Source organism: Orycteropus afer, unplaced genomic scaffold, assembly GCF_000298275.1.
Source record: "Orycteropus afer afer isolate SDZICR_OR568_19922 unplaced genomic scaffold, OryAfe1.0 scaffold00105, whole genome shotgun sequence".
Lineage (NCBI taxonomy): Eukaryota > Metazoa > Chordata > Mammalia > Tubulidentata > Orycteropodidae > Orycteropus > Orycteropus afer.
The window spans coordinates 9,071,877-9,081,572 of NW_006921692.1; the positions used below are offsets into that span (position 1 = coordinate 9,071,877).

The 9,696-nt window shown below is 37.6% G+C and overlaps 1 non-coding gene across 1 annotated transcript; it reads right to left on the reverse strand.

The window, feature by feature from the left end:
• Window positions 1-8,840: 8,840 nt before the first annotated feature.
• Window positions 8,841-8,947, reverse strand: LOC122150206. Its single transcript, XR_006163538.1, has one exon. It is a non-coding gene; the product is annotated as a U6 spliceosomal RNA (small nuclear RNA).
• Between the last annotated feature and the right edge of the window lie 749 nt (window positions 8,948-9,696).

Here is a 9,696-nt window from a genome sequence, read left to right on the forward strand (position 1 = left end):
GGCCTTAACAAATAGGAGTTTATTCTCTTACAGTTTGGAGGCTTTAAGTCCAAGTTCGAAGTGCCAGGCTCCAGGGGCTGTGTGAAACCCCCTCGACCTTGGCTTCAGCTCTGTCTCTTGCTCTTGGCCCACTGAAGCTAGAGGCATCTCTTCACTCAGGCAAGTACTTGCCGCTAGGACTAACAAGCCCAGAGTTGACAAATAAAATGGCACAGTCCCAATGTTACCAAACCACATGGCAGGCCATTAATTCAAGTCCATTGTAAGTCCTAAGGTCAGTAGAGCATGGCAGGCTGCTGAACAATGACACGGCTACCTACAGGGTTCAAGCATGCCATAAGTTTGAGACCATTCCGCAAGGCTTCTGCTCATATGCAGGAAGCAGACCACATGCCCTAGGCAGCTCCTCAGCTGCTCACAGTAGATTGCACCATGGAGTTGATTACCAGTCTCATTATGGGAATACTACATCCAGCTGCCTAGCCATTCAACCAGGCCCAGCCAAGTTGACACACAAACTGAACTACCACACTAACCTAAGTTTTTTTTTTTTTTTTTTACTTTCTATTATTTTATTTTTTACATTATTATTGTGATTTGGGTGAAGGTTTGTAGAGCCAATCAATTTTTCATTCAATAATTCATACATATTGTTTCATGCCATCAGTTGCAATTCCCAATGCGTGACAGCTCTCATCCCCCTTCCTGCCTGTGTCTTCTATTTCCATTCTTCCTTCTTTCCTACCCCTTCCTGCACTTCTGTTCTTTTCCCCTGGGCACATACTGTCCTGTTGATCTCGAATGTTAACTGTTCTAAGGAATTTGCACCTTCTTGATGTTATTATTAACTTTATAAGCCTGTCTATTGTTTGACTGAAAGTTGAACCACAGGATGAATTCAGTTCCAGGCTTGAAGCCGTAGTCTTAGAGATTCTACCAGTCTCTATTTGACCAGAGAGCCTCATCTTTTCCATGATTTTGAATTTTTCCACATTTTTCTTCTGCTCTATTCAGGAGTTTCTAATGTGATCCCTTTCAGAGCAATTGGTAGTGGTAGTCAGGCAATATCCAGTTCTTCTGGTCTTAGGGTCACAAAACTTAAGTTTCTTGTGTCCATTAGATTTCTGGACTAATTGGTTCCACGTGTTCTTGATTTTCCTTACTCTTCCTTGTTCCTGATGAGAGAGACCAATAATTGCACCTCAGGTGGTGACTCACCAAGCTAGGACATAGAACAATTTCTTTGAGGATTTTGTTGCATCATTTGACCTTGATGTCCCATGAGACTATGGCCCTGAGCCTCCAAGCCCAGTGACCTTTTTCCGCAAGGTGTTTGGTTACAATGAAGTTTTCGTAACTTTTCTTCCTGTATGCTGTACTACATTCATCTGTTTTCAGAGTTCCCTTTGTTAGTGTAGAGAACTCCAGTTGATTTTTGTATGTTGATTTTGTACTCTACTACTTTGTTCAATAACTATACATTCTAGTAATTTTCTTGTTCAGTCTCTAGGATATTCTAAGTATAGGATCCTAGCATCTACAAATAGTGATAGTTTTAGTTCTTTGTAAATGTGGATGTTTTTCATTTTCCTTTCTTGCCTTATTGCTCTGGCTAGGACTTCCAATAAGCTCTGGTAGTGGTTAAGATATTTGCCTGCTAACCAACAGGTCGGTGGTTTGAACCCACCAGCCACTTTATGCAAGAATGACGGGACAGTATGCTTCCATAAGGATTTACAGCCTTGGAAACCCAATGGAGGTTGCTATGAGTTGGAATCAACTCAATGGAAGTGAGTTTGATTGTTTTGGGGAAATTCCAGTACAATATTGAATAGAAAAGGTGATAAAAATCATACTGTCTTGTTGCTATTCACAAGAGGAATGCTTGCAATCTCCTTATCATCATTAGTCTGTTGAGACTAATGTTGGCCATTTGTTTTGTATATATACCTTTAATTATATTTAGGAATTTCCCTTCTATTCCTATTTTGCTGAGCATTTTTATCAGGAATAGGTGTTGGATTTTTTCTTTTTTTAATTTGAAGAGCTTGTTTTACGTTCAACATTATGTGTACATTTAGTTTCACTCCCCATTTACCACGCCCAAACTTAACCCAGTCTCTTCCCCTCCCTGCCCAGTAACCCTCCCCCTCACCCCTCATAGTTATGCACTCCTGTTTGTCCTGCATTTCCTCCATGTGAATGTTGCCCCTCTGGTGCCCCATAGTCGACTGCTCCAAGGGATGCATTTCCATTGAATGTGTGAGTGCATCACCCTGGGTTGAATGGACTGCATGCACATCTTGTTTTACTATTGAGCTGAGAGCCAGTCCCTGAGAGTGGACTTTATTCCACGGCCAGAATCTATCCCAGGACCATAGCATTAGGGATATCACCAGACTCCATCTGACCAGTAATTCTGGTCATTATTGAGTATTTGGATTTTGTTCCACGTTTTTCCACCCACTCTATCCAGTATGTGAGATTTGATCTTCTCCTGAGTTAGGTGTTGGATTTTAGCAAACACCATTTCTGCATCTATCGATAAGATCATGTGATTCTTTTATTTTATTTTATTTATATGGTAGATTGCATTGATTGTTTTTCTAATTCTGAACCATCCTTTTATACCTGGTATGACTCTCAGTGGGAGCTCTGGTAGTGTAGTGCCCAAGGCATTTGACTGCTAACTAGAAGACTGGTGGTTCAAACCCACCAGCCACTCCTTGAAAGGAAGACTAGACAGTCTACTTCCATAGAGACACTGCCTCAGAAACCCAAGGAGGGGTCACTATGAGTCACATTCGACTCGACAGCAGTGAGGTGTTTTTTTTTAAATGACTCTCAGTTGGTCATGATGCATTATTTTTTTTTGATATAGCATTATATTCTACTGGCTAGGATTTTGTTGAAAAAATTTTGTGTCCATATTCATGTGGGATATTGGTCTTTAATTTTCTTTTTTAGTAGTGTCTTTGCCTATCTTTGGTATCAGGATTATACTCCCTTCATGGAATGAATTCAGGACTATTCCTTCCTTTCTTATAATCTGAAATAGTCTGAATAGATTCAGTGTCAGCTCTTTTCTCCATGTTTGGTAGAATTTGCCAATGAATCTGTCTGGGACAGGACTCCTTTTTTTGTAGGGAGTTTTTTAATGACCTATTCAATTTCTTCTTTTGTTAGAGGTCTGCTCAAATTTTGTACCCACTTTGTGTTTGGATGGGTAGTATGTTTTTAAAAAACGTATCCATTTCTTCTAAGTTTTCAAATTTGATGAAATACAGTTCTTAATAATATTATGCTTTTATCTTTTTATTTTAGTTAGTTCTGTTGTGACATCACCCATTTCATTTCTTACTCATGTTATTTACACATTCTCCTTTTCCTTTGTTATATTTGCCAGTGGTTTTTATGTTAATAAAATGATTAATTTTATTAATCCTTTCAATGAACCAACTTCTAGTCTTCTTGATCTTTCTACTGTTTTTTGTTTGTTTGTTTGTTTCATTTATTTCTGCTCTTATCTTTATTATTTCCTTCTGGAGACTGTAGGCTTTTTTGTTCTTTTTCTAATTATTGGAGATTTTGGTTTAAGGGGTTGATTTTGGTTCTTTCTTCTTGTTTTTTTTTTTTTTTTGATGTGTGTATTTATTATTACAAATTGCCCTCAGTACTGCTTTTTCTGTGTCCCAAAGGTTTTGGTACGTTGTCTTTTCATTCTCATTTGATTCAAGGAATTTTTTAATTTAATTTTTTATTTCTTCTATTATCCATTAATTTTTAAGCAGAATGTTATTCAGTTTCCATATATTTGATTTTTTCCATGCTTTTTCTTCTGTTAATTTCTAATTTCTTTACATTGTTATCTGAGAAGATGCTTTGTAATCTTTCAAATTTTTTCAATTTGCTGAGGCTTGCTTTGTGGTCTAACATATAGCTTATTCTGGAGAATGTTTCATGTGCACTGGAAAAAGAACGTATACAGTACTGTGATTAGGTGGAGTATTCTGTATGTGTCTTTGAGGTCAAGGTGATTCATTGTGTTTTTTAGCACTTCTGTGTTCTTATTGAGTTTCTTTCTAGTTCTTTCCTTCATCAAGAATGTTGTACTAAGACCTCTTACTATTATTATGGAGTTAGCTATTTTTCTTTTAAATTATGGTAAAGTTTGATTTATGCAGTTTGGGCTCCTTTATTGCATGAAGGTACATTTATTATGGTTAAGACGCCTTATTCAGTTGACCCTTTAATCATTATATCATATCCTTCCTTGTCTCTTATGATGGTTTCTGCCTTAATGCTTATTTTTCCAGGAGTTAATACTGCCACTCCTGCTCTTTTTTGTTTGTAATTTGCTTGATATTTGGTTTCCCATCCTTTAATTTTTAGCCTGTTTTTGTGTGTAAGTCTAAAATGTGTCTCTTCAGAGTAATCCCTCACAGACAACCAGACACTATGGGAGAGAGATCCAATAGATCTACCATCTCAGGACCATAGTTCTGGGGGACATCAGACTCAACTGGCACAACAAAATACAAAAAGCCTTGCTCTGCATCCTACACTTGTGAGTAGCAACTGGGCCTGAAAAGTTTTCAAACGATCATCTAAGATGCAGCTAATGGTCTCCTAGTGTCAGAAGTGAAGAAACACACACACACACACACACAACAACAAAAAACAAGGGCACTTAGAAGCAATCAGCTATAGGACACCATGGCCCTCGAGATCAGAAGAACTAGATGGTGCCCAGCTACTAATGCCAACCACTCAGGAAAGGATCAAATCTGGAGATGCTGGAGAGAGTGGGAGAGAAAAAGTGGAACAAAGTCCAAAAACTCAATAATGACCAGAATTACTGGTCATATGAAATCTGGTGAGACCACCAATACTATGGCCCTGGAATACATTCTGCACCTGGAATAAAACACACCCCCAGGGGCTGGCTCTCAGCCCAATAGTTAACAAGATGTATACACAGACCACTCAATCCAAGATGATGCACCCACATACTCTATGGTAATACATCCCTTAGAACAATAGACCATGGAACACCAGAGGACCAACATTTAAATTGAGGAAATGCAGGACAAACAGAATTGCATAAATATGAGGGGCACAGGGAGAATGTTACAGGGTAGGGAGGGGAGGAGACTGGTTAGGGTTGGACATGGTAAAGGGGAGTGAAACTAAATGTACACATAAAGTTGACTGTAAAACAAGCTCTTAAAATAAATAAATAAATAAAATGTGTCTCATATAGACAGCATATTAATGGGTCATGTTTTCTTATCTACTCTGCTACTGTCAGTTGACTGGTGCATTTAATTCATTTATGCTCAGTGAAATTATCAACGAGTATTAATTTATTGATGTCATTTTTCTGGTGTGTGTGTGTGTGTGTATGTGTTTATGGTGTGTTCATTTCTTTGTTCCATATATTTTCCTGTGTTGAGTTCATTATGTTTGTAGATTTTCTTACTGATTTTCCTATTGTTTTCTTCATTGTTATTATTTTAATATTCACTATATCTCTATGATTTTCCTCTTTTTATTCTGATGAGAAGTTTATTAACTATCTTTGAGGTTACCCTGTATTGCTCCCAAGCTTAAAACAATCCATTCTATCTTGATATCATCTTGACTTCCTCACCATTTGGAAGTTCTGTTCCTTCACCATTTATTCCTTCTATTTGCTTTTCAGTTGTCCTTATTTATAAATTGATATCTCTGGTTCCCTGATTTCAGTCTTGGACATTTATTTCATTTTGGATATTTCTATATCTGGTTTTTATCTGGTTGATGTTGCCATGTGTAATAATCTCAGGTTTTGTTTGCAGGTTGGTTCTCCATCTAAAAAAGCCCCTTTATTTCTTGTAAGGTTAGTCTGGTTTTTACAAATATCCTTAATTGCTGTTTATCTGAGAATGTCCCAATTTTATGTCAATTTGAGGAAAAATTTTTCAGGGTATATAATACTTGGTTGACAAATATTTTCTTTCAGGGTTTAATATATGTTATCTCAATGCCTTCTCACCTACTTGGTTTCTGCTGAAAAATCATAGCTTAGTCTTATTGGTTGTCCTTTTAGGTAACAGTTGATTTTTTTTCTGAGCTGCTTTCACAATCCTTTCTTTGTCTTTGGTTTTGGAAAGTGTATTGTGATATGTCTAGGTGATTTTCTTTTGGAGTCTATCCTATTTCGGATTTGCTGAGTTTCTTAAATGGTTATCTTCTTGTCTTTCATGACATTAGGGAAATTTTCTTCCAAGACATCATCTACAGTTTTCTCTGTTTTTTTTTTTTTGTTTTGTTTTTGGTCTCTTCCTATTTCTGGAATTTGGATCCTATGTAAGTTATTGCTCTTGAGGTGTCCCACATAATGCTTAGAATTTCTTCATTTTTCTTTCTGATTGTTCCTCTAACAGATTGGTGTTGAAAGATTTATCTTCAATTTTGCTAATTCTATCTTCCGTTGATTCAATTATACTTCTTTGCCCTTCTGACATTACCTATTTCTGAAATCTCAGTATTAATATGGATTTTTATTTGCTGTTTTTGTATATTTTCTAGTTTTCCATTTTGTCAATTTGGTCTTGTATTATATTCCTGAATTCTTTTAGAGTTTTGTCTCTGTTTTCCTGGATTTTGCCTGTGTTTTCCTCTATCTTTCTCTCAACTCATTGAAGGTATCTAAACATAATTCTTTTGAATTCCTTATCAGATAGTTCTAATGTCATTTCATCCTTTGGAAAGTTTTCTGGCTCTGTATTTTGGTCACCTGTTTGAGCCACCCTGTCTTGTTTCAAAACATAAACTGAGGTTGTCTATTGTCTCTGAGACATTGTGGTGTTGTTGTATTTGTATTTAATTGATGATTGCATGTTGGTATGTTTTTATTTTGTTTTGATATACCCAGGTATGTGGGGTGGGCATGTTACTCTGCTCACTGGCTTAACAACACTTAGGTGCACAGCACCTGGTTCCTGGTGGGTGTGACTGAGACTAGGTGTGTGTGAGCAGTTCATGCAGACTTGTTGAGCGTGGGCTTGGTTGGTTTTGATCATCATCTGTTGTCAGTTAGGTGGTAGGGGAATGGGTGGTGACACTCACTCAGTGGGTGGGGCTTCAGGAAGTGCACATATGGCTGTGTAGTGTGGGCATGGTTATTGTCTCCTGCTGAGTGGGACAAAAAAGAAAACAAACAAGAAGAAAAGCAAAAATAAATTAAAAAAACTGAAATTAAAAACTGATAAAGCAAATAAACAAAAATCAAGGGATGGAAAAAATAAAAGAGAAGAAAGAGAGAAAGAAGAAGAAAAAACTCAAAAAACCAGGTAGTGGGGGAAGAAAGAAAAGATAAACAGAAAAAGAGCAAAGAGTAAAAGGAAACGAAAAAAGAAAAACAAGAGAAGGATCAAAAGAAAAGAGAAAATGAAAAAGAAAAAAGAAAGGAAAAAGCTGAGGTGTGGGATGCCCACTCAGCACTTCTGCCAGCTGAAGAAGCAGCAAGGACAGAGTGCCCAGCCAGTTTGGGTTAGTGCACTCTGCCATCCAAGGAGGCCATGAGAGAAGAGTTTCTTGCTTTGGGACAGTGCTCCTGCCAGCTTAAGAAGTAGCTGGAGGCAGGGCAGCCAGTCTGGAGCTGCATTCTATCAGGCTAAGAGATAGCTGGGGTCACTGCTCCTGGTCTGGGACTGTGGCTCTGTCTGCTGGGATCTGGCTGGGAGCAGAGTGCTTAGTCCAGGAAAGAATTTCTGCCAGCCTAGAAGGTGGCTGGAGGAAGGACACCTGTCCAGGATGACTTGTTGTTCTGGCCCAAAGAAGTGTGAATGCACACTTTCAAACATGGAGGTGATGTCTCTGCTGGCCTAAGAGTTGGCTGGAGGCAGAATTTCTGCCAGCTTAGGAGATATCTGAGTCAGGTCACTGGTACAGGACAGAGTGTTCTACCAGCCAAATAAAGGTAGAGAGCTTATGTCTCCAAATGTGGGGGTGGTGTGCATAGAGCATGAGATCCATGAGGACATGCCTCCATCCTCAGGAGGGGCAAGGTGTATCACTGGCTGCCAGTGAGTAGGGGTAGGGGATGGCCACACTTCTAGTCATTGGAAAAGTGTGGGGAATATGGGGAAGGTCATACCTTTTGGTTGCCAGGCACCTGGTATAGTCTCTGGTGCAGTTTGGGCACTGGAGCTGATTATCCTGCCCTGATTAGAATACTGCTTGCAAAAATTCAAAGTGGCCATTCTCCGTGGGGTCAGCTGACAATTCACCACTCCCTTTGTCTTCCTGTTTGCTGTTTTTGTTCACTTTCTTCTTCAAGTCAGTATTTGATTTAATTCTTTATCCTTTCTTTTGAAGCTCAGGGTTCCAGAGTTATCATCCATATTTGTTTGTTTGTTTGTTGGTTTTTTTTTGTCTTTGTTGTAGAGGGTCTGGGTGGCTTGTTTGCCTAATTTGCTATCTTGCCAGAAGTCTAGTCAGTAACATAAATCATTATAACAACAGTAATTCCTTCTTTTTACTATTCTATTCTTCCAGTGAAAGGTCTGGAAAAGCTATTTCTTCCTTTGCTCCACTCAAACTCGCTCTTACTTTTCTAATTTTTTGAGATTTCATTCAATCACTGTCCAGGAGAGATGCTCTCTAACTTCTCTTACCTACAACTGACAGAAGCATTTTCCTGTAAAACTTTTCTTAGGTCTCTATAGGGTTTATTTATTTTAAATAGGTTACTATTGTCAACTGAGAATTTGTTTTATTTACTTATTTATTCTATTTTTATTGTGATTTTGGTGAAAATTTACAGAGCAAATTCACTTTCTGTACATCAGCTCAAAAATATGGAATGCTTCACAAATTTGCATGTTATCCTCACTCAGGGGCCATGCTGATCTTCTCTGTGTTGTTCCAATTTTAGTACATATGCTGCTGAAGTGAGTACCATAAAATAGAGAGTTTAATGTGATACGTTGTAAGGAGAGGAAATAATACATTTTTTCCCTTCACGACTTCAATGGCTTTTATTTTCAGTGTGAAATAAATATATTTTAATGCACAAACAAAAGCATTTCAAGTCTTTTTAGAATGGTCATTGACATGTGGCCATTTCCATGTGTAATATTGTACTTACAATTAGTAAGTAAGTAAGACTGGATATTAGAGATACTTGAATAGGAGGAGAAAACAATCTAATTTTAATTCAATACCATTTCTCATGTTTCACACTCATTGCAGTCTTAGCACATCTTTCCACCTATAGAATTTCAGGAACTACCAAGTTAATTTATCACATAAGAGCTAAACCGTTCGAAACAGATGGATTGGCTGATATTACATGTGATGTCCGAAGATAAGATTAACAATAACCATGAAACTTGTAAAGAAAAAATATTACAACGTAACAAATATGATGAATACATTTACTCACTAAATTGAAATCAGTGCTTTAAAAAGTCACTTTATGTTTCTACCATTATATTTTCAATTTTTCCAATTTTGTTTTTCAGTGATATACATATAGGCTTAAAGGGGGCTTTTTATATGAAATTAAACTATTTATTTATGGATACTTATATATATATATAAACTAGTGAACAAAAGGAGCTCTGGTAGCATAGTGCCTAAGGCACTTGACTGCTAACCAGAAGGTTGGTGGTTCAAACCCACCAGCCACTCCTCTGAAGGTAGGTT